The 25,516-nt window shown below is 46.9% G+C and overlaps 1 protein-coding gene across 1 annotated transcript in view; it reads left to right on the top strand.

Moving 5' to 3' along the window:
- The window catches only part of LOC138492751 (transmembrane protein 132D-like), a 4,310,707-nt gene that overhangs the window by 3,179,295 nt on the left and 1,105,896 nt on the right, over nucleotides 1-25,516 (top strand). The window lies entirely within an intron of this gene.

The raw sequence follows: 25,516 nt of genomic DNA, 5'->3' as shown, positions 1-25,516 counted from the left end.
GCTCTCATTTGCTGCTACCATGGCTGCATCCATCCCCCCCCTGAATGAGCCTGGCCGCCCCCCCCCATCAGGTGGGACAAATGGAAAGACACTTTTGAAAATTACCTTGTGGCTATTAGGGGTGAGAGGTACAGTTCTGCTCGCAGAAAGGCTCTTTTGGTTCACAACCTGGGTGTGGAGGGGCGCAGAATCTTTGATGGCTTGGCTGGGGGCCAGGCACCTGAGGCTGGTGACGCGGATGAGTATGTTTTGGCTCTCAAGCAATTGCAGAACCATTTTGAGCCACGTAAGAACATCAGTTTTGAAAGGCACACATTCTTCCAACGTACCCAAGAACAGTCAGAGTCTGTGTTGTCTTACATTGCCTGTTTAAGGTCCTTGAGTTATTCCTGTGAATTTGAGCATCTAACCGATTCGCTGATCAGAGATCAGTTGGTTAGGTGCACCAACAATGTCAGGACCCAGGAGAAACTACTCACCAAAGATATGGCGTTGGATGAGGCTATTGAGTTAGCCAGGAGCATTGAGCGGACATCTCAATATGTCAAAGAGCTCAGGATTGATAAACAAGTTCTTCCGGCTGCAGCTGTGTGTGCCATTGATCAGAGAAAGAGACAAAGCATGCCGGCTGGAAGGAATAGTAATTGGAATGCCAGGAGTTCATGTTCTCGATGTGGGAATCCCAGGCATGGTGCCAACTTCCCGTCCTGTCCCGCCAGGTTCGCAGAGTGCTTCAAATGCAAGGCCAGAGGGCACTTTGCGAACGTTTGTAAGGCCACATCCATAAATCTTGTGGAGCCCAGTATAGAGTGCAGACCCAGCAGTGAGGAGTGTGTTCAGAGAAATTACAATATACAGGAAGTTTTAAACACACAGGAACAGGGTCCCAGATATGTGTTTGAAATTTCGGCCATATCTGGAGAAACGAAGGGACCAGCAGACACTTTCCACATTGATGGTTCCAAGATAGTGATGAAGGTTGACACTTTCTCCCCCTGGACCATAATATCGCAAGACACTTTATTGAATATCTTGAAGAAGAGTGATGCCATAATACGCCCCACTGATATAAAGGCTTGTGGATATAGTGAATCTGCAACAGAGATTTTAGGGGAGTTTCAGGCAAAGGTACTTTACAAAGAAAGAGAGTGGCTAGCCAACATCCTGGTAGCTAAAAGGGGTGCCTCTTTGTTAGGATGGGAGGAGCAGAGGAGTTTGGGCGTGACAATACAGGCAAGTGCGCCCAACCCAGTAACGATTACAAAGGTAGAGGATGTCTGACCAAAGAATGTCCTGAAGTGTTTTCTGAAAGGTTAGGGAGGCTTAAGGACTTTGAACATCATATTAAACTCAGAAATGGTGCACGACCTGTAGTGCACAAAGTGAGGCAAGTGCCACTGAACATGAGGAGTCAACTTCGTGATGAGTTGGACGATCTTATTGGCAAGGGAGTGATTGAACCGGTGGCAGCCACTGAATGGCTATCGCCTATTGTTCTGGTGGCCAAGGCCAACAGGAAATTGAGACTATGTGTTGACTTGCGCAGCCTAAATCAGAATATAATTGTTGAGAGACATCCTCTCCCTAACATCTCAGAGACCCTGTCCACGTTAGGCGAACCAAAAATGTTTTCTGTCATTGACCTATCAGCGGCTTATCATCAGGTGCCGTTGTCCAGGGAGTGTCAGCACCTTACCGCTTTCATCTCCCCTGTGGGTATTTTTAAATGCGCTCAGAGCGCTCAGAGCAAGTGGCTCTGTAAGTGGCTGTTCGGCTGGGCATTCTACTCGTGAAACCTAAGAAGATTCTACTGATTGGCCCCTCCCACTTTCCCAGAATTCAATAAGAAGTGGTGTCCGCGCGCTCATGCGCGCGCGCTCAGAGCAAGTGGCTCTGTAAGTGGCTGTTCGGCTGGGCATTCTACTCGTGAAACCTAAGAAGATTCTACTGGTACGCTAGAGAGCTTGCCGCTCGCTTTGCTAAAGGAGCTGTGCTAAAGGAACTGTGACTTGTGGACTACCTAATATAATTATAAGGACTTTACATGAATTATACAGCCTAATTTGATCTTTTTATTTAATCTTTTAGATTGGCCCCTCCCACTTTCCCAGAATTCAATAAGAAGTGGTGTCCGCGCGTTCATGCGCGCGCGCTCAGAGCAAGTGGCTCTGTAAGTGGCTGTTCGGCTGTTCGCTGCTTGCAGCGAGCTGCGTTGTGAGTGCTTGCCTTCATCCTTGGCTACTCTATCCCAACCGTGCGCATGTATGTATAACATGATTACAGGTATACGATCCTCTTCTCTCACAGAGGGTGCTTTGAGAAGTGGCCTTGGAAGTGGCTCGATGTGTTTATTTGGTCTGGTAAGGCCGTGGGGTGATAGCCCATTTCTTTGCATTTCATGGTAACCCTACACTGCCCTGTTATTCCATGGTATTTGTTATAGCCTTCATTTTCTGAAAATATGGTCGAAGTCTCATCTTAGATATAGTATAATGAGTCATGAGCCCAAAAAAATCTGCTAAAGTAGCTGAAAAACAAATCTGCAAAAATAAAGTTTTGCTCTTCCAGCGTGTCTGTGCCCTATATGGCCACCAGAATGAGTACTGCCCGTGCAATGGCCCTATCTGCCTCTGATTTAACTAACTCCGAAAGGGAAATGGTGGATTGCGCGCAATCATGCTCTATGGAACAAAAACTTACAATTAGCCCAAAGGCATCAATCAATGATGTTCAACTTTCAGAAAGTTTGCAATCCCTATTTGCTGAGGAGGGCTTAATCACTGATGTTGACGTAAATAGGGAAACTGAACCCAACAGTAAAAAAAACAGAATGAATGAGAGCCCAAATTATGCTGATACTCCCCCAATTTTTAGCATTGGAGTAACTTCAATGTTGGATGTATCACAACACTTGGTTCAGGATTTAAGCTACGACACTACCTCAGTATTGGAAATAAATAATGGAAATTCAGCCGTGGCCCCGGGGACATGTTGTATAGAGACTCAAGCACTGGTTCTATCTGAATTAAAGACTCATTCTAGACTGCTAAATGAGATGGTGTTGGCTTTTACAGCTTTACCTGAAATGCTTACACAAATGATCATAAATTACGGTATTGAGCCCAACCGCATGAAAAAGCATTCAGACAATAGTGGTATTACAAAGATAAAAGAGTTGGCCACAAATGTAATTCCACTAAAGACCTTGCAGGGACTGGCTCCTGTTGTGTTAGAGACTAACATTGTAAAATCAGGTCTAAATGATCCCACCACTGTTGTTGAAGGTGTAACTACTATAAGTGATGACGATAATGGTGCTTTTATTGAAAAAAATTCGAAAAAAAAGGAGAAAAAAAATAGAAAAAAACAGGCAAAACAAGCGAAGGCTAGCCTCACCACATCTCGTAAATTTATGAGAACTCTTGATATACGTGAGGCTTGGCTAGATAAGAAAGATAATAATAACATCAACAAGGTGGGGGTTGATAATAATACAGTAGAACCAACCCCTCCAGTATCATCAATTAAATTGGCAGCCCTACCATCGGTCGCCACACCAAATCCAGACAAATAAGAGTATACAGAAGGCACCTCTATGCTATCAGCGGTACTTAAAAATAAAGTTACTTCTGAAAGGATTGATAGCAATCTCCGTGCCCTAGAAAGGGGGGTTCAAGATATTTTTGATATCTTCAAGAACCCGAATGCCTTATCTAGACCAAATACTCCCACAATCATGGATTATACCCCCACCGCTTGTTCCATATCCCCAGTAGCACAAGCTAAAGAAATTATAGTGGCTCAACAAATTGACAACAGGGGTGGTGGGGTCACCTCACGTGGTAATCTTAAAGAGGGCCTGCATGAGAACAAGTATCCCGAACTCATTGTAAAAGATAAAACTCTTGAGTCTCCCCAAATAAAAAATGTTGAAAATATAACATCAAAAATGGACAAAAATGTGAATCAGAATATAGGCACTACTGAATACCCTAATTTGTCTAGGGAAGCAGTTAGTAGCATTGTGTAAGATATTCTGAATCACAAGCTAAGCGAAGTAAAAAAACTCTACCTAAGTTTAGCGGATCCTCCTGCAGGCAAACGTGATAATCCCACTATGGAAAGTGGCGTAAGCAGAAACAACTGGTTGCCTGATGCAGTATCAAGTCAAAACATAGGTATAGGGTCGTTTCAAGGCAGACAGGAACGCTATCAATTTCTAGAATCTGACCATAATAGCAACAAGAGAAATGAGACCCGCAACCTAAGGCGTCCTGTGTATCCAAATGAACCAAGTCTGGTGCTTTATTATGTCTTTGATGATGGGGGACCTTGGTCCCTAAATAGGCAGTACATTCTAAGTTTATTTAATGACATTGATGAATTACGCCTAATAACCTCCTCAGACATACAACTTGTTGATTTTATCCACGAAGAGAGATATGACTATGTTAGATTAATAATCAATTCTCCTCTGGTCAGAACACTTATATTGAAAGAAGCGGGTGCTCTTCGAAAAAGAGGATTTGACGTGATGGAATTTCAGGAGTCATATAATATTGACGGAAATTTGGGTTCAAATGATGGCTACATGAAACATCCATCTAATCAAGGCACTTATACACAAGAGGTTAGATGTTCCATCGATAAAGAAGGTGATAAGCAGGTAATGACGGAAGCTAAACCCCAACTATCTGATATGCAAGAATGGAGATGGTTAGCCCTATCTCTTAGGGAATCCATAGATAAGCTGAAAACAATGAAGGATCCACTTTAGCATAGATACAGCTTTTAACCTTGCATCATGGAATACTAGGGGATGCTCACATCTGACTGCTAATGCAAAAATTGTTGAAATGTTAAAATGTTTTGATTTTGTCTTGTTGCAAGAGACCTGGGCCACAGGCAATTTATTATGGGATGGCTATGGTACAATTAATTTGAAGGCATCTAAAGGTCCGCATGGCCGTCCTAGTGGTGGGCTTGTACTGGGTTATCGATCAGAGACTAATATAAAGATGGTTTCTGAACAGCAGGTCATGGATTGTGCAATTGTTGGTACTTTTAGATTAGCTACAGATAATGGCAATGTCTGCATAATGTTGTTAAATGTATACTGGAATACCGCCACTCATACAAACACAGAGCTCCTAAAGCTATTCGCAATGCTTAATCAAATACTGCATGATTGGATGGATTCAAACATGGGTAGTGCCTTGTTGCTTGCAGGAGATTTGAATGCAGATTGCAGCATGGAATATGATGATGCAACCTGGATTCTCGCATCCACAGATTTGGAGGCCTTGGGGGCCCGTAATAAAATATATAGAGGTAGTATGTGGGTGGTTTTTATGTATAGTTGGGGAATGCATCCTTTATTTAATACCACTCCAACATGGCAAGCACGGGGCCTTAGCTCCATATTGGACTATATCTTTGTAAGTAATAATTTTCAAAATTACTTTTGTTCACTAAAGGTGACTTGTCTGCTGGAAAGTGATCATGCAATGCTATCTACAGTTTTACCATGGAGGAAGGCAAATATAGATGTAGTGCAAAATATGGGGAACATCACAGTTAATGTTGCTGGTACTAAGGTAAAATGGACCCCTGAAAACATAACCAAGTTAAATACCCTGATGTTACATGACTACTTATCTTCGCCAATTGAGTGGAAACTTGCAACTTATTCAGGAGATTGTTTTAAAACATATGTAGCATATATGCTGGCAAAAGGCAATATCATAAAATCAACTTCACAGATACCCAATAACAAATGTTTACATGTATTTGATATTGAAGTACGAAATAGGAAGGCTTTGTTAAGAAAAGAACTACGTATAGCTAAAAAGGAAACACCAAATCAGACAGAATTGATCTGTAAAACAAAACAGATCAAACAGAAATATAAAAACTGGTTACTGTCTCACAGAGCAAACATGGCACAAAAGGACGGGGAAGCGATGATTAATGCCATAGATTATGGCAACTCTAGGGATATATGGTCTATAATCAATGGAACTGAAGTGTCTCAGCGACAACTGACAACAAATCCGATTGCTGGGCATATCTGGGTAGACCATTTTGAGAAGTTGTACCAACAATCAGATACCCAATTCTCAATACAATATATTAATGACCGGTTATGGTCGCTGAACATATCATTAAATAACATCTCCAGGCACATAAATAAAGTTAAGTCTACATGCACCCCCGGTCCTAACAATCTTTCCTACATTACACTGAAAAACAATGTAACATTATGGGCAGGTTTATTGAACTGTATGTTTAGATCCATTATACACGAGAGGAAAATTCCTAAATCCTGGAAGTTGTCATATGTAATATTGATATACAAAAAGGGTAACCGCCTAAGTCCCTTGAATTATCGGCCAATTATGTTAACAGATGTAGAAGCTAAGATTTTTGCAGCAATTGTTTTGGATGAGTTAAATCTATGGATAAAAAATAAGAACATATTAGATATAAAACAAATAGGTTTCAGAGAAGGGATGGGTACAGACTTGGGCGGATCAATCGTAGCAAATCTGTTGAGTATGGCTAGAATAAAAGACAAGCCGTCATTATATTTAGCATCCATGGACTTATCCATGGCTTTCGACATGGTCGATAGAAAAACCCTATGGACAACCTTACTTGATCTTGGCATTGAAAAAAACCTGCTAGATGTTATAATAGCTCTTTACTCGAACACTGTGCTTAGAGTGAGACTTAACAACAGTGGCCTACTATCTGATCAAATTTCTACCCATAATGGTCTAAAACAAGGCTGCAGATTGGCAGCAACACTGTTCAATCTTTACGTCTCAAAAGCAGGGAGCTTTCTAGATGATAGTGGTTTAGTCTCACCTAAATTGGGCAAAATAAGAATAAATTGGTTAGCTTACGCGTATGACTTTTTGTTGTTTGACGGGACTAAGGTGGGTTTGCAAAGGTTGATTGTAGCATTTGAGAAATTCATCTTGAATAGAAAGCTACTGATAAACCCAAATAAAACAATAATATTTTACACTGGTGTGAAAAATATAAAAGAAGACTCTTTTTCGATTATGTGTGGTGGTCTAAAATTAAAAACAAATCAATGCTAAAATACCTGGGCTATATATACACATCTCCTCATTCGTTGGGGTTTATAAAAAGACATCTTGGCATAAAAGCCTCTGCTATTGCCAACCAGATATCAGCTGTGGAGAGAAGATATGGCAGGTTTACAATGATGCCTTGTATTCTGTTTTATCGGTCAAAAGCCATTCCTCGATTGACATAGGGTCTTGAGTTTTACTCTGAAGAATTGGTAGCTTATTTGAAAACAGTTGAAGCACAAGTATGGCGAAGGGTTTTAAGATATCTACCGAAATGTGTGCCTATGGAACTCCTACGTTATGAGTTAGGTCTGTCCTCTTTAAAGTGTACAGTACATTGGAAAAAATTATCTTTACTACGAAAGTATATGATGTCTGAAGATAAGACACTGTATTACTTCATGGGTGTTGACTTGCTTGGAGTTTTCATCTGTGAGTTAAAAAAAGACTGTGTGAAAATTCTAAGCGATTTAGGCCTTACAATAGAAAATCTAAAAAGGAATCCTCTTAAAGTGAAAGAATTACTAAAAGCCTCAGACTGGTTGGAGAACAATGTGATAATCTTAAACTCCCCGATATATTCACAAGCTATATCATTCTGGAAATGGAAATCTTATCCTGAGAAATATCTAGAAAAATATCCATCCAGAGCATACAGAAATCAATTCATGAGATTTCGTTTTAATGTTCTCATGAAATTCAGAACATAAGGTGCAGGTATGAGGTTAAGAAATCCTGCAGACATTGTGCTGGCACCAGGGTTAATGAATCATTAATGCATTTGTTGCTGGTTTGTCCTGCCTTACTGAAACAAAGAATAGAATACTTTGAAATGTTTGTCCATGATATATCGAATGTAAATAGATGCAACTTGTGGTTTGAAATGCTTCATGGTAACTCGACGGTTTTAAAAATACGTATTAATGAATTTTTGAGAATTATCTGTGAATTAACATGAAGACTATCTAAATGTCTAAATACTCAGGAAGCTTTTAAGAAACAATGAGTTGAAGTCATAGTTTATTAATAATGTCTCACTTATCTGGTACAATTATTATGTATATTGAGAAGTACTAGGCTCTAGGTATTTTAATATGAATTGTCCGTTTTTAGCTGTTTAATCAATTACTGGTTCGGTATTGTATTAGGCAAATGTGTTTTAAAAAGTGTAGTGTAATGTATTGTGTTTTATTCTTTTTTATGATGTATTTTTATGTAAACTATTTTCACTATTCGATTGTACTATGAAAAGAATTTATTTTGTAAAGGTTTGTATAAACCAAAAACAATAAAGATAATAATAATAATAATTTTTAAATACTGTCAAATGCCATTTGGACTAGCTTCGGCTGCGTCTGTATTTCAGAGGGTGATGGAGGAGGTGCTCAAAGGTTTGAGAAAAGTCACAGTTTTCCAGGATGACATTTTGGTATTTGCTGATAACGAAAATGAACATGATGAAATACTAAGGGCTGTCCTAATGAGACTCAGGGAAGCTGGATTGACTGTTCAGAGGAACAAATGTAAAGTTTCTGTAAGAGAAGTGGAATACCTAGGCCACAAAATATCTTGTGATGGTATCTCTCCAAAGAAGTGTCTTGTTGAAAGTGTTAGTAGTGCTCCCCAGCCACAGGACAAGGAACAATTGTGTTCATTTATGGGGCTGGTGGAGTACTACCATAAATTTGTCAGTGGGTTTGCCACTATTTCCTCTCCGTTGAGAGATTTACTGAAAAAAAGGCATAAAGTATGAGTGGTTGAGTGAGTGCCAGGAGGCTTTTCCAAAGGATTAAAGAGTACATTATACAAGCACCTTCTTTGGGGCGGTTTGTTACAGGCAGAAAAACAGTCTTGGCTGTAGATGCAAGTACTCTTGGTCTTGGGGCTGCATTATCCCAGTATGATGCTGGAAAAGTTGAACATATCATTGCTTTTGCATCTAGGCTGTTAAAGGGGGCGGAGGAGAATTTCTCTGTGATAGAAAGAGAAGCGTTGGCGGTTTCCTGGGTGGTTGCTCATTTTAAATTTTATCTCTGGGGTCAAATCTTTACAGTAAGAACAGATCACAAACCTTTAGTGCAACTATTGGGTAGTGTAGAATGGGCCAAGGGATCCCCCAGGATTTCAAGATGGATGGTAGAACTATTGGCCTATGATTTTAAGGTTGTGTATATTCCGAGAAAGGAAAATGTTGTAGCAGATTGCTGGTCTAGGCTACCCGTGGGGGGCAAAGAAGTCAAGGAGGCATTTATAGAGCAGGGTCTGAGCATTTCAGAAATTGAGAATGAGGCCATACGTAAGGAGGAGTGGGATGTTGCTGATGGTGAAGATGTTGTATTGACACAAGTCAAAACATGGACTAGAACAGGGTGGCCCCACAAAAACTATATTGAGAAGAAATTTGACTGTTATTATGGAATTAAAGATGAGCTAAGTCTGTCAGAGGATGGTTTCAAGATTAGGAAAGGTAGCAAAGTGGTTCCCCCTGATAACATCAGGTCCAAATTAGTGAGTATAGCACATCAAGGACATTTGGGCATGGGAGGTACGAAGAGACATCTTCGTCAATCTTATTGGTGGCCAGGAATTGACAGTGATGTGGAGAAGTGTGTAAAGAACTGCAGGGAGCGTGAGAGAAGTGACAAGAGCAAGGTTATTAGAGAAGCACCCATAAGACCTGTGACAGTGCCCGATGAACCCTGGAAAAAGGTTGCTGTGGATTTGGTGGGCCCTCTGCAGAATTTGGGTGATGATTTTAGATACTTAGTTGTTCTAGTGGATTACCACTCAAAGTGGATTGAGTGGAAAGCGATTCGTGAAGCCACCACTTCCCAGATGATTTTGTTTTTTGAGGAAGTATTTTACAGAGAGGGCTTCCCTACAGAATAGATTTCAGATAATGATGTCCAGTTCTGTTCAGATAAGATGCTGGAATTTTTCAAGAAATTTGGTATAAAACATTTTAGGACGGCTCTCTACCAACCCAGAGCAAATGGATTGGTGGAGAGGGTAAATAGGTTTGTAAAAGGGGGTTTACAACTAGCGATGGCAGCGGGGTTGAACTGGCAGAAGGTGTTGAGAGAGATGATTTGGAATTACTGCACGACTCCACATACAGTTACCAAGATTTCTCCTTTCATGTCTCTCAAGGACAGACAACCGGGCACGAAACTCTGCCCGGGTTGGCTTAACTTGGCAAGGGGTGTGAATGTGGATAGGGAAAAGATCATGACACTTATCAAAGAAGCCCAAAATGATTATAAGGAGAGGTTTGATATGGAAAAGAAATCCAAGGAGATAATGTGGAAGGAGGGAGATCTGGTATATGTCAAGAATCCCAGGTTAACTCCCAAATGCATTGAGAGTAAGTTCATCCGTCCAAAGAAGATTGCTGTGGTGAGAGGCAATGTAGCTAAAATGGAGGGGAGAGAGTGTTGGTCCATGTCTAGATTGGTGAAGTGCAACAATGATGGGAAGGTAGCGGACCATGAAACAAGCGAAAATAACAATGACAATGAGCAGTTGTGTGAATCAGGAGAGAGCAATGGAATACAAAACGATGATTGCTTGAATACAAACTCAGAGAGGATAAGAAACAAGCCTCTCTGGATGAAAGATTACTACATTGAATAATGCTTTCAACAATTGTAAGGGAGGAGATGTGTTGGGATCGTTTACTTTAATAGTAATACTTAATTTACAGGATAGTTATGGGATAGAATGTCAGGTATGTTCTAAACTTGATGATTCTATGTTTATGTGTTTTCCTTTGGATAGTATCTGTGTTATATTGTGACTTCATACCATTCTAACAAAGAGTGTTTGCTTTCAATGTGTGGTTCCATATGATTTCAGTTGAAGCCTCCCTCTGAAGGCAGAGCCTGCTGTCGTGCAACCAGAAACTCAATAAACCTCTAAAGCATCTCTGTGGTCAGAGATTCATTTTAACACAGTCCCCTCTAGTCAGAGATGACGACACAGCCCCCTCTAGTCAGAGACGGCGCCAAAGTCCCCTCGAGTCAGAGACGGCACCACAGTTCCCTGCAGTCACAGGCGGCGCCACATAGACGACGTCAAGGCCCTTCTAGTCAGAGACGGCACCAAGGCCCCTCTAGTCAGAGACCGCACCAAGGCCCCTCTAGTCAGAGACGGTGCCACAGTCCCCTCTAGTCAGAGATGGCACCAAGGCCCCTCTAGACAGAGACGGAGTCACAGTTCCCTCTAGTCAGAGACGGCTCCACAGTACCCTCTAGTCAGAGACAGCGCCACAGTCCCCTCTAGTCAGAGACGGAGTCACAGTCCCCTCTAGTCAGAGACGGCACCACAGTCCCCTCTAGTCAGAGACAGAGTCACAATCCCCTCTAGTCAGAGACGGCGTCACAGTCCTCTCTAGTCAGAGACGGCGCCACAGTACCCTCTAGTGATTGACGGGATCATCAGCGCCACAGTCCCCTCTAGTCAGACGGCGCCACAGTCCCCTCTAGTCAGAGACAGAACCACAGTCACCTCTAGTAAGAGACAGCACCACAGTCACCTCTAGTCAGAGACGGAGTTACAGTCCCCTCTAGTCATAGACGGGGCCACAGTCCCCTCTAGTTAGAGATGGCGCCACAGTCCCCTCTAGTCAGAGACAGCGGCACTGTCCCCTCCAGTCAGAGACAACGACACGGCCCCCTCTAGTCAGAGATGGAGCCACAGTTCCCTCTAGTTAGAGACGGTGCCAAAGTCCCCTCGAGTCAGAGACGGCACCACAGTCCCCTCCAGTCACAGGCGGTGCCACAGAGACGACGTCAAGGCCCCTCTAGTCAGAGACGGCGCTACAGTTCCCTCTAGTCAGAGACAGCGCCACAGTCCCCTCTAGTCAGATATGGAGTCACAGTCCCCTCTAGTCAGAGATGGTGCCAAAGTCCCCTCTAGTCGACGGCGCCACAGGCCCCTTTAGTCAGAGACAGCACCACAGTCCCCTCCAGTCACAGGCGGCGCCACAGAGACGATGTCAAGGCCCCTCTAGTCAGAGACGGCACCAAGGCCCCTCTAGTCAGAGATGGTGCCACAGTCCCCTCTAGTCAGAGACGGAACCAAGGCCCCTCTAGTCAGAGACGGCGCCACAGTTCCCTCTAGTCAGAGACAGCGCCACAGTCCCTTCTAGTCAGATACGGAGTCACAGTCCCCTCTAGTCAGAGACGGAGTCACAGTCCCCTCTAGTCAGAGATGGCGTCACAGTACCCTCTAGTGAGAGACGGAGTCATCAGCGCCACAGTCCCCTCTAGTCAGATGGTGCCACTGTCCCCACTAGTCAGAGACAGCACCACAGTCCCCTCTAGACAGAGACGGAGTCACAGTCCCTCCTAGTCAGAGACGGTGCCACAGTACCCTCTAGTGAGAGACGGAGTCATCAGCGCCAGAGTCCCCTCTAGTCAGACGGCGCCACTGTCCCCACTCGTCAGAGACCGCACCACAGTCCCCTCTAGACAGAGACGGAGTCACAGTTCCCTCTAGTCAGAGACGGCGCCACAGTACCCTCTAGTCAGAGACAGCGCCACAGTCCCCTCTAGTCAGATACAGAGTCACAGTCCCCTCTAGTCAGAGACGGGGCCACAGTCACCTCTATTCAGAGACGGAGTCACAGTCTCCTCTAGTCATAGATGGCGCCACAGTCCCCTCCAGTCAGAAAAGGCGCCAATGTCCCCTCTAGCCAATGAACGGTGAGAGACGTATGACCATGGAGGAAAGAGGAATCCGACAGAGGGCTGCCATCGTGTATGGTGACTCGCCAGCAGAGTCCTTCCAGCTGGAAAGAGTGTGGCATGAAGGAGTGGGGAGGAGAGAAACCCGCCAACCTCAGGGGCTGCTTTTTAGGGTGGGCCCCCGCTGCTGAGTGAAGGCCCCTTTGACCATGGTCGGCGGGGGATCTGTGTGAAGAAGCCCACCAGGGATTCTTGAGTTTCTGTGGTGTCCTGACTCCTGCGGCCTGGTCTATGCTTGAGGAATGAGGAATGGAGCACAGAACTCGGGGCTCACTGCGTTCTCTGAGTGACGCTTGGGAGCGACTTCGGATGGGAGCTTGCACCTGGCGGGTGCCTACCCCCTGCTCTCCTGTTTATCCTCTATACCTGTAACCAGACCTGGATCCTGCCTCCTTCCTGCTTCCTGCCTGACTCACACTGCCACTTCAAGGGAAGACCATCAGGCAGAAGGGGGCTCCTTCTTTCAACCATACTCGGCGGCCAGAGGGGGGTGCAACAGATGCCCCGATGGTGGGGCTGCGACTGGCAGCCATTGGAGAGATCCAGAGGTCTTCCCCGGCAGTGGGGCCCAGGCTTGCTGCTCTGGACGCAAAGTAGGAAACCATGCAGGCAAGGGTCGCCTTCAGAAAACAGTAGCTTGGAGGTCTCAGAGGCAATGCCGAGAAGTCCAAGGGGGCAGTTTCAGCCAAGGGAGAGGAATTGGGGGCTCGGAAGGAGTTTTCAAAATTGCGCTTCTGAATCCATTATAGCCAACCTGGAGAATCTCACAGGGGCGGCAACGCTGAGGGTCCTGAATGTCTGGTTTACACGTTTTAGCAATGGGTGCAGTCAAACGGAACTATTCTCTCTCAGTACTCAGCACTCACTATAGCTGCTAAATAAACACCACAAACAATAGCTCTGTATGAACCGTTAAGCTGTGCACCCCATTGAGTGAAATGTGTGCTGAAAAAGTGCCCGTCCCCCTCTGTCACCCGCACCCCCCCCATTTACCCCTGATCATTGGACTGTGGGTGCGGGGTTGCATATGTTTCAGGGCGTGGCGTAGTCTTGTCCTGGAGCCGGTGGTCTTTTCCCATTGCTCAATAAACAGAATGTGTAGAAGAACTTGAATAACCGTGAAACAGAAACCAATACATTATTTAAGCCTTCCCCGAGTAGCATCTTGCTGTTACCCCAAAGCAGCAGACTGTATTTCATCCCATTGCGCTTGAGAGCACGTGACACGACATTCCAAGGGACCAATAGATATGAGACGTTGGAAGGGGGGTTCCACCTGAGCCCTGGTTGGGGGTTTCAGTCCAGCCCCTGGCCTTCCCAGCTCGCCAAACCGAGCTTGCTGTAGCAAAACTAACCAAGTAACATTGTTCATATTCGCCTAAACAACAGCCTAGTTTAATGTTCTACCTGTGCACGAGTGCATCGTATGTATCTTTCTCCCTGTCCTTTAGTTATATTCATATTAAATGCCTACCAATTCCCTCAGCGAGTTTAGCAGCCTCCTGTCGCAGCCTCCTGCCTCAGCCTCAGCCTCCGCTCGCTCAATGTGCAGCACTTCCGGCAGACCTTCCCGAACCCCAGCTAAAGTCTACCCACATCCCCAGTATTTATGTGGTTGTGGATTTCGCTGAATACGCTTAGCCAGGCTCATACGTAAATGAGAACAGGTAAATGTTAATGTTAAAGGTATTTGTATCGCGCACCGTCACCAACGGTCACCAACGGTCACCAACGGTCCCCAGGCGCTCAGGCGGATCTGCAAACAAGAAGGTGGGGTGGGGTTAGTCGGGTGAAGAGGGAATAGGAGAGTGAGAGAGTGGTGTGCTGTTGGTGGCTTCAGTTCGGTTTTCACCGTTCACTGAGATTGGGTGTGAATATCGGACCGATGCGAGACCTTGTGTGCTGTTGGTGTGGTTTATGTGTTGTTTGATGTTGCAGTATGGTGTAGTGCATGTGGTTTGCTGAGCCAGAGGATGGTTGTGTGGTTTTTCGTGTGAGTTAGGTATGCAAACATTTGAGCATAGCGTTAGTGGGTTGCGTATCTCTTACTCCTTATAAATCTGTCCTATGTAGTGGGTTGTCCCATAGGTAGGCGTATTTTCCCTTTTTCTTTCAGTCTAATTGTTATGAGTGATGGCGTGGCACGATTCCTGCTGTGTTGTTTTTGAACTTAGTTTAATAGATTGGGGCGTGTCTTGTCCCCCACTCTGGTATTGGTGCTGTAAATTAGCAATCACCCACCCCTTGCTATCTATTGCCTGTCAGTGGTCCATTGTTGCCTGTGTGTAGTTTGTAGGGAAAGGTGTTATTGATATATCGTCCTTGCCCTTCCATCCCGATCTATCTGTGATCATTCTATGGTATCCTTCTATCATATCTATCTCTCAGTTGGTAAGCTGATATGCCTGCAACTTCAAGCCATATGAATCTAGTTCCCTTGCAAGAAAAACTAAAACAACACGCACACACGTGTACTAAACTCGGCTAGCATCGTCTACATTTCTGCCGGAAACCACAGCGCGTAAATTCTGACAAAACAAATTTCCCTGCGAACGTGAAGCTGTTGGGCCTTAATACATAGCGAAGCCCCCCTCCCACAGCAAACCGATGCTGAGTTTCTTTGTGTGACCTCCTGGGCTCCTCGAGCAGGCCAGCCTAACAGGCCTTGACATGCGCCTGCAGTGGCTGTCTCAGCGGCTCAGCATCCGCCTGTGCACGTGGCCCTGGGGCCCTGAGGCAACGTATCTCTGCTCCAGCCTCTCTGCACAAAATAGTGCCCTGGACTCCGCCACACCCTCCTCCCGGCGCAGGAAAAGGCTGAGGGGGAACATGTTCACATTGCAAAGAGGGGGCATGCCGGGTTATCTGCAGAGGGGCCAAATTAAATATGCCCACCGCACGCCACGCTAATGGACTGCGCAAGTCTGCAAAAGTAATTCCTGATTTCTCCAAAGAAGATCTCGGGACAAAGAAAACTCAACACCTGCCAGAAGCAGTAAATGTGAATGAGAGAGATTCGGTTAAAACTTTAAAAGTGTCTATTGTCATTTTCCGAATTTGACGAGGCTGTTTTGCAAACTTTAATGTGTGTCCTTCTTTCTGTCTGTAGCGGGTGGAAAAATCATCCCCCTACGTTTACAAGTGCTCAAGTCACGTGTCAGTGTGAGGCGTGTTTACTAGTGCTCAAGTCACGTGTCAGTGTGACGCGCTTTTTCCAGTGCTCAGTCAGGTGTCAGTGTGAGGCGTGTTTATCAGTGCTCAAATCACGTGTCAGTGTGAAGCACGTTTACCAGTGCTCTTGTACTGGAGGACAAAGCGATCTCTGAACGCGCCCATGAGATTCAGAGCTTGCCCCCCGGCACCTTTAAACCAGATTGCCGCACCATGAAGAGGATGGGGTGCGGGACTCACTTACTCCATCACCAATCAATGAGGACAAGTCAACAGTTTGTCAAAGGGAAGTCCGTTTAATGACAAGTACAAAAAACGGGGAAACAAATGGTAATCAACAGTGATGCGATCGCATGTCTAGCTTCAACTCCCAAATTCTTCATACAAACAGTAACTTTTAAAGCAAATTCTCGTTATCATTGACGTGTAACACTCATATGTTTATCATGCAATTCTATTGGTTGGAAAAGGTAACTTAAATATAGGTGCTATATCTGTATATGGTAACAGGGTGTGAGGATTGGATAACTCTTATTGGGTGGGCATCTACGCCCATCCCTTTACATCACTCGTGATAGACGTCACTACAAGCACAACGTCTTATTGGTTCTACAGCTATAGGACCCTAGATTATTTGGTCCATTGTGATTTGGCATTTTACACCCCTAGACATACATCTCCACTTTAATTAGTGCATGCAGAATGGACACCCAGATGTGGAGTGCCCCGAGATTCACCTTGCCTCCCTTCCATCAATCAGTACCTTTAGGGTTATGTGTCAATTAGTTGGCTGAGGATGGTCTCGAAACTGTAGCTTCTTATCTGGGAAAGTTATGGCATCCTCGGGTTCTGGGTGACATCAGACGTTGGTACCTCTTTGCCCTTGGCTGGTCATGTGTCTGTTCACCGTGAATCTGCTTCATTTTCCTGTTATTCGGGTATTTGATTCTTCCATTGCATCGCCACCTGCCTGGGGCATCTTTATCGCAACCTTCACTGGCTGGCTGCTATTCTCTGAAGTCTCAATTCTCCGGAGCTGCCGCTCTCCTCCCTTCCTTAGGTTGACCTCGAATTCCCAAGCATGAGATACTTCTCACTAAGTTTCGATTCCGCTCTTCCCTTTGGCTTTGGCTTGAATATGAATCTTGGCCATGCTAGCCCTTTGCAGCCTGGGCTTAATTCTGCTTTACAAAATGGAGTCGCACTTGTATAATGTTCATTATTGAGGTATATATATAGTTGGCGCATGCCGCTCTATTCTTCTACTAATCATTGCAAGCAGTATCATTCTCTTAGCTATTTGCATTTCGAGCCTATTTGCAGGCACTTTAGTCAGTTGCGTGTGTTTATTTCACTTACTGGTTATGTTTCTGTATATTAACATCTTTTATCTTACAAGTCCATCACATCGTTATTCTTTGTATTTCGCCCTTGTGTGTTATCTTTCGTTCGTTGTCTATGCGCAGGTCAGGTGTCACTGTGAGGCATGTTTACCAGTGCTCAGGTCAGGTGTCAGTGTGAGGTGGGTTTGCCAGTGCTCAGGTCAGGTGTCAGTGTGAGGCAGGTTTACCAGTGGTCAGGTCAGGTGTCAGTGTGAGGCGGGTTTACCAGTGCTCAGGTCAGGTGTCAGTGTGAGGTGGGTTTACCAGTGCTCAGGTCAGGTGTCAGTGTGAGGCATGTTTACCAATGCTCAGGTCAGGTGTCAGTGTGAGGCGGGTTTGCCAGTGCTCAGGTTAGGTGTCAGTGTAAGGTGGGTTTACCAGTGCTCAGGTCAGGTGTCAGTGTGAGGCGGGTTTGCCAGTGCTCAGGTCAGGTGTCAGTGTAAGGCGGGTTTACCAGTGCTCATGTCAGGTGTCAGTGTTAGGCACGTTTACCAGTGCTCAGGTCAGGTGTCAGTGTGAGGCGGGTTTGCCAGTGCTCAGGTCAGGTGTCAGTGTGAGGCGGGTTTACCTGTGCTCAGGTGTCAGTGTAAGGTGGGTTTGCCAGTGCTTAGGTCAGGTGTCAGTGTGAGGCAGGTTTACCAGTGCTCAGGTCAGGTGTCAGTGTGAGGCATGCTTACCAGTGCTCAGGTCAGCAGTCAGTGTGAGGCATGTTTACCAGTGCTCAGGTCAGGTGTCAGTGTGAGGCGGGTTTGCCAGTGCTCAGGTCAGGTGTCAGTGTGAGGCGGGTTTACCGGTGCTCAGGTCAGGTGTCAGTGTGAGGGGCATTTACCTGTGTTCAGGTCAGGTGTCATTGTGAGGCACATTTACCAGTGCTCAGGTCAGGTGTCAGTGTGAGGCATGTTTACCAGTTGTCAGGTCAGTTGTCAGTGTGAGGCGGGTTTACCAGTGCTCAGGTCAGGTGTCAGTGTGAGGCAGGTTTGCCAGTGCTCAGGTCAGGTGTCAGTGTGAGGCATGTTTACCAGTGGTCAAGTCAGGTGTCAGTGTGAGGCATGTTTACCAGTGCTCAGGTCTGGTGTCAGTGTGAGGCCGGTTTGCCAGTGCGCTTGTCAGATGTCAGTGTGAGGTATGCTTACCAGTGCTTAGGTCAGGTGTCAGTGTGAGGCATGTTTACCATTGGTCAAGTCAGGTGTTAGTGTGAGGCATGTTTACCAGTGCTCAGGTCTGGTGTCAGTGTGAGGCGGGTTTAGCAGTGCTCAGGTCAGGTGTCAGTGTGAGGTATGCTTACCAGTGCTTAGTTCAGGGGGTCAGTGTGAGGCATGTTTACCAGTGCTCAGGCCAGGTGTCAGTGCAAGGCATGTTTACCAGTTCTCAGGTCAGTTGTCAGTGTGAGGTGGGTTTGCCAGTGCTCAGATCAGGTGTCAGTGTAAGGTGGGTTTAACACTGCTCAGGCCAGGTGTCAGTGTGAGGCATGTTTACCAGTGCTCAGGTTAGGTGTCAGTGTGAGACATGCTTACCAGTGCTCAGTTTAGGAGTCAGTGTTAGGCACGTTTACCAGTGCTCAGGTCAGGTATCAGTGTGAGGTGGGTTTGCCAGTGCTCAGGTCAGGTGTCAGTGTGAGGCGGGTTTACCAGTGCTCAGGTCAGGTGTCAGTGTAAGGTGGATTTGCCAGTGCTTAGGTCATGTGTCAGTGTAAGTCAGGTTTACCAGTGCTTAGGTCAGGTGTCAGTGTGATCATGCTTACCAGTGCTCAGGTCAGGTGTCAGTGTGAGGCATGCTTACCAGTGCTCAGGTCAGGAGTCAGTGTGAGGCATGTTTACCAGTGCTCAGGTCAGGTGTCAGTGTGAGGCGGGTTTGCCAGTGCTCAGGTCAGGTGTCAGTGTGAGGGGGGTTTACCGGTGCTCAGGTCAGGTGTCAGTGTGAGGGGCATGTACCTGTGTTCAGGTCAGGTGTCATTGTGAGGACATTTATCAGTGCTCAGGTCAGGTGTCAGTGTGAGGCATGTTTACCAGTGCTCAGGTCAGGTGTCAGTGTGAGGCGGGTTTACCAGTGCTCAGGTCAGGTGTCAGTGTGAGGCAGGTTTGCCAGAGCTCAGGTCAGGTGTCAGTGTGAGGCATGTTTACCAGTGGTCAAGTCAGGTGTCAGTGTGAGGCATGTTTACCAGTGCTCAGGTCTGAGTCAGTGTGAGGCAGGTTTGCCAGTGGTCAGGTCAGCTGTCAGTGTATGGCGGGTTTACCAGTGCTCAGGTCGGGTGTCAATGTGAGGTATGCTTACCAGTGCTTAGGTCAGGTGTCAGTGTGAGGGGCATTTACCTGTGTTCAGGTCAGGTGTCATTGTGAGGCACATTTACCAGTGCTCAGGTCAGGTGTCAGTGTGAGGCATGTTTACCAGTTGTCAGGTCAGTTGTCAGTGTGAGGCGGGTTTACCAGTGCTCAGGTCAGGTGTCAGTGTGAGGCAGGTTTGCCAGTGCTCAGGTCAGGTGTCAGTGTGAGGCATGTTTACCAGTGGTCAAGTCAGGTGTCAGTGTGAGGCATGTTTACCAGTGCTCAGGTCTGGTGTCAGTGTGAGGCCGGTTTGCCAGTGCGCTTGTCAGATGTCAGTGTGAGGTATGCTTACCAGTGCTTAGGTCAGGTGTCAGTGTGAGGCATGTTTACCATTGGTCAAGTCAGGTGTTAGTGTGAGGCATGTTTACCAGTGCTCAGGTCTGGTGTCAGTGTGAGGCGGGTTTAGCAGTGCTCAGGTCAGGTGTCAGTGTGAGGTATGCTTACCAGTGCTTAGTTCAGGGGGTCAGTGTGAGGCATGTTTACCAGTGCTCAGGTCAGGTGTCAGTGCAAGGCATGTTTACCAGTTCTCAGGTCAGTTGTCAGTGTGAGGTGGGTTTGCCAGTGCTCAGATCAGGTGTCAGTGTAAGGTGGGTTTAACACTGCTCAGGCCAGGTGTCAGTGTGAGGCATGTTTACCAGTGCTCAGGTCAGGTGTCAGTGTGAGACATGCTTACCAGTGCTCAGTTTAGGAGTCAGTGTTAGGCACGTTTACCAGTGCTCAGGTCAGGTATCAGTGTGAGGTGGGTTTGCCAGTGCTCAGGTCAGGTGTCAGTGTGAGGCGGGTTTACCAGTGCTCAGGTCAGGTGTCAGTGTGAGGTGGGTTTACCAGTGCTCAGGTCAGGTGTCAGTGTGAGGCATGTTTACCTGTGCTCAGGTAAGGTGTCAGTGTAAGGTGGATTTGCCAGTGCTTAGGTCATGTGTCAGTGTAAGTCAGGTTTACCAGTGCTTAGGTCAGGTGTCAGTGTGATCATGCTTACCAGTGCTCAGGTCAGGTGTCAGTGTGAGGCATGCTTACCAGTGCTCAGGTCAGGAGTCAGTGTGAGGCATGTTTACCAGTGCTCAGGTCAGGTGTCAGTGTGAGGCGGGTTTGCCAGTGCTCAGGTCAGGTGTCAGTGTGAGGGGGGTTTACCGGTGCTCAGGTCAGGTGTCAGTGTGAGGGGCATGTACCTGTGTTCAGGTCAGGTGTCATTGTGAGGACATTTATCAGTGCTCAGGTCAGGTGTCAGTGTGAGGCATGTTTACCAGTGCTCAGGTCAGGTGTCAGTGTGAGGCATGTTTACCAGTTCTCAGGTCAGTTGTCAGTGTGAGGCGGGTTTACCAGTGCTCAGGTCAGGTGTCAGTGTGAGGCAGGTTTGCCAGAGCTCAGGTCTGGTGTCAGTGTGAGGCATGTTTACCAGTGGTCAAGTCAGGTGTCAGTGTGAGGCATGTTTACCAGTGCTCAGGTCTGAGTCAGTGTGAGGCGGGTTTGCCAGTGGTCAGGTCAGCTGTCAGTGTATGGCGGGTTTACCAGTGCTCAGGTCGGGTGTCAATGTGAGGTATGCTTACCAGTGCTTAGGTCAGGTGTCAGTATAAGGCAGGTTTGCCATTGCTCAGGTCAGGTGTCAGTGTAAGGCTGGTTTACCAGTGTTCAGGTAAGGTGTCAGTGTGAGGCATGTTTACCAGTGCTCAGGTCAGGTGTCAGTGTGAGGTGGGTTTACCAGCATTCAGGTCATGTGTCAGTTTGAGGGGCATTTCCCAGTGCTCAGGGCAGGTGTCAGTGTGAGGCAGGTTTGCCAGTGCTCAGGTCAGGTGTCAGTTTGAGGTGTGTTTACCAGTGCTCAGGTCAGGTGTCAGTGTGAGGCATGCTTACCAGTGCTCAGGTCAGGTGTCAGTGTGAGGCGGGTTTGCCAGTGCTCAGGTCAGGTGTCAGTGTGAGGCGGGTTTACCGGTGCTCAGGTCAGGTGTCAGTGTGAGGGGCATGTACCTGTGTTCAGGTCAGGTGTCATTGTGAGGCACATTTATCAGTGCTCAGGTCAGGTGTCAGTGTGAGGCATGTTTACCAGTGCTCAGGTCAGGTGTCAGTGTGAGGCATGTTTACCAGTTCTCAGGTCAGTTGTCAGTGTGAGGCGGGTTTACCAGTGCTCAGGTCAGGTGTCAGTGTGAGGCAGGTTTGCCAGAGCTCAGGTCAGGTGTCAGTGTGAGGCATGTTTACCAGTGGTCAAGTCAGGTGTCAGTGTGAGGCATGTTTACCAGTGCTCAGGTCTGAGTCAGTGTGAGGCGGGTTTGCCAGTGGTCAGGTCAGCTGTCAGTGTATGGCGGGTTTACCAGTGCTCAGGTCGGGTGTCAATGTGAGGTATGCTTACCAGTGCTTAGGTCAGGTGTCAGTATAAGGCAGGTTTGCCATTGCTCAGGTCAGGTGTCAGTGTAAGGCTGGTTTACCAGTGTTCAGGTAAGGTGTCAGTGTGAGGCATGTTTACCAGTGCTCAGGTCAGGTGTCAGTGTGAGGTGGATTTACCAGCATTCAGGTCATGTGTCAGTTTGAGGGGCATTTCCCAGTGCTCAGGGCAGGTGTCAGTGTGAGGCAGGTTTGCCAGTGCTCAGGTCAGGTGTCAGTTTGAGGCGTGTTTACCAGTGCTCAGGTCAGGTGTCAGTGTGAGGCATGCTTACCAGTGCTCAGGTCAGGTGTCAGTGTGAGGCATGTTTACCAGTGCTCAGGTCAGGTGTCAGTGTGAGGCGGGTTTGCCAGTGCTCAGGTCAGGTGTCAGTGTGAGGCGGGTTTACCGGTGCTCAGGTCAGGTGTCAGTGTGAGGGGCATTTACCTGTGTTCAGGTCAGGTGTCATTGTGAGGCACATTTACCAGTGCTCAGGTCAGGTGTCAGTGTGAGGCATGTTTACCAGTTGTCAGGTCAGTTGTCAGTGTGAGGCGGGTTTACCAGTGCTCAGGTCAGGTGTCAGTGTGAGGCAGGTTTGCCAGTGCTCAGGTCAGGTGTCAGTGTGAGGCATGTTTACCAGTGGTCAAGTCAGGTGTCAGTGTGAGGCATGTTTACCAGTGCTCAGGTCTGGTGTCAGTGTGAGGCCGGTTTGCCAGTGCGCTTGTCAGATGTCAGTGTGAGGTATGCCTACCAGTGCTTAGGTCAGGTGTCAGTGTGAGGCATGTTTACCATTGGTCAAGTCAGGTGTTAGTGTGAGGCATGTTTACCAGTGCTCAGGTCTGGTGTCAGTGTGAGGCGGGTTTAGCAGTGCTCAGGTCAGGTGTCAGTGTGAGGTATGCTTACCAGTGCTTAGTTCAGGGGGTCAGTGTGAGGCATGTTTACCAGTGCTCAGGTCAGGTGTCAGTGCAAGGCATGTTTACCAGTTCTCAGGTCAGTTGTCAGTGTGAGGTGGGTTTGCCAGTGCTCAGATCAGGTGTCAGTGTAAGGTGGGTTTAACACTGCTCAGGCCAGGTGTCAGTGTGAGGCATGTTTACCAGTGCTCAGGTTAGGTGTCAGTGTGAGACATGCTTACCAGTGCTCAGTTTAGGAGTCAGTGTTAGGCACGTTTACCAGTGCTCAGGTCAGGTATCAGTGTGAGGTGGGTTTGCCAGTGCTCAGGTCAGGTGTCAGTGTGAGGCGGGTTTACCAGTGCTCAGGTCAGGTGTCAGTGTGAGGTGGGTTTACCAGTGCTCAGGTCAGGTGTCAGTGTGAGGCATGTTTACCTGTGCTCAGGTAAGGTGTCAGTGTAAGGTGGATTTGCCAGTGCTTAGGTCATGTGTCAGTGTAAGTCAGGTTTACCAGTGCTTAGGTCAGGTGTCAGTGTGAGGCATGCTTACCAGTGCTCAGGTCAGGTGTCAGTGTGAGGCATGCTTACAAGTGCTCAGGTCAGGAGTCAGTGTGAGGCATGTTTACCAGTGCTCAGGTCAGGTGTCAGTGTGAGGCGGGTTTGCCAGTGCTCAGGTCAGGTGTCAGTGTGAGGCGGGTTTACCGGTGCTCAGGTCAGGTGTCAGTGTGAGGGGCATGTACCTGTGTTCAGGTCAGGTGTCATTGTGAGGCACATTTATCAGTGCTCAGGTCAGGTGTCAGTGTGAGGCATGTTTACCAGTGCTCAGGTCAGGTGTCAGTGTGAGGCATGTTTACCAGTTCTCAGGTCAGTTGTCAGTGTGAGGCGGGTTTACCAGTGCTCAGGTCAGGTGTCAGTGTGAGGCAGGTTTGCCAGAGCTCAGGTCAGGTGTCAGTGTGAGGCATGTTTACCAGTGGTCAAGTCAGGTGTCAGTGTGAGGCATGTTTACCAGTGCTCAGGTCTGAGTCAGTGTGAGGCGGGTTTGCCAGTGGTCAGGTCAGCTGTCAGTGTATGGCGGGTTTACCAGTGCTCAGGTCGGGTGTCAATGTGAGGTATGCTTACCAGTGCTTAGGTCAGGTGTCAGTATAAGGCAGGTTTGCCATTGCTCAGGTCAGGTGTCAGTGTAAGGCTGGTTTACCAGTGTTCAGGTGAGGTGTCAGTGTGAGGCATGTTTACCAGTGCTCAGGTCAGGTGTCAGTGTGAGGTGGGTTTACCAGCATTCAGGTCATGTGTCAGTTTGAGGGGCATTTCCCAGTGCTCAGGGCAGGTGTCAGTGTGAGGCAGGTTTGCCAGTGCTCAGGTTAGGTGTCAGTTTGAGGCGTGTTTACCAGTGCTCAGGTCAGGTGTCAGTGTGAGGCATGCTTACCAGTGCTCAGGTCAGGTGTCAGTGTTAGGCACGTTTACCAGTTCTCAGGTCAGGTGTCAGTGTGAGGCAGGTTTACCAGTGCTCAGGTCAGGTATAAGTGTGACGCAGGTTTACCAGGATTTGCCCCTTCTGTCATTATGAGGAGGAAACCATGGCCCAATTTATGCTTGAGTGCACTATCTCTTTGGTGCAAATACAGCCCCAGAGTGACAGAGACTGAGAGGCCATGGTAGGCCCCTATTGTAAGAGTGAAGCTGGCTGATGTGGAGACCCATTGGAATATGCAGGCCAGTTCAACGCATTGTTTTCCAACGTGGTCCTAGTGAATGCAAAAAGTGGGCCCCACTCAACATTACCAAAATGAGAAGGCGAAGGAAAGCCTGCCTCAAAGCTTCAGCTCAATCTGTAGCATAGGAATATTCATAATACGCAAGGGTCATCAGCACTGTATAATATCAGTTTTCTATCCAAAGGGAGAGAGAAGGGCGAAAAGAGGAGACTAGACTGACAACAACATGGAGCTGACAAATGGCTAACACCTAGGAGAGCAGATAGACAGGAGACTGTGGGACACTTGCTGGGGACATTTGCTTGGCTCGTATTTTCATAAATAAAATGAAAAAATATGACTGGGCCAATATTATTCTGCTTTGGAAAAATTACTAAGATATGGATCGGTGGAGGGAGTAACACATCAATATTTCCTAAGAACCCCAATCACCCTGATATGGGATTTGAGGCTACGGCTTAGAATAAATCAGGTACCTTTGCCTACTCTCCAAAGGGTTTATACTACGATGCCCACGGATCAGCAAAATTGCTGTATCTATAAGGACCCAGACAATCGCAAGAGGGTTAGACATGTCATGACTCAATGTAGTACGATAAGCACAAGATATATGTGCTTACGGCGTAAATGTGTTAGTCGATATGACTCAATCAAAACAGAGGAGTTTTGGCGGTTCTGTCCAAATACTGACACAGAAACAGTTCAGATTGCGCTTATTCTCCCCTGGTAAAAAAAATAAAAAGCAAACTGAGCACTTAATGAGCCAAACAGGAAAGTTACAATTGGTCGGTAACAAGGGTGCTAAATTGAATGGGGATTGAGATATGTGAAATGTACTGTATTG

This window comes from Ambystoma mexicanum, chromosome 10 (assembly GCF_040938575.1).
Source record: "Ambystoma mexicanum isolate Mex_15411 chromosome 10, UKY_AmexF1_1, whole genome shotgun sequence".
Taxonomy (NCBI): domain Eukaryota; kingdom Metazoa; phylum Chordata; class Amphibia; order Caudata; family Ambystomatidae; genus Ambystoma; species Ambystoma mexicanum.
This window is presented reverse-complemented; position numbering and strand designations above follow the sequence as displayed.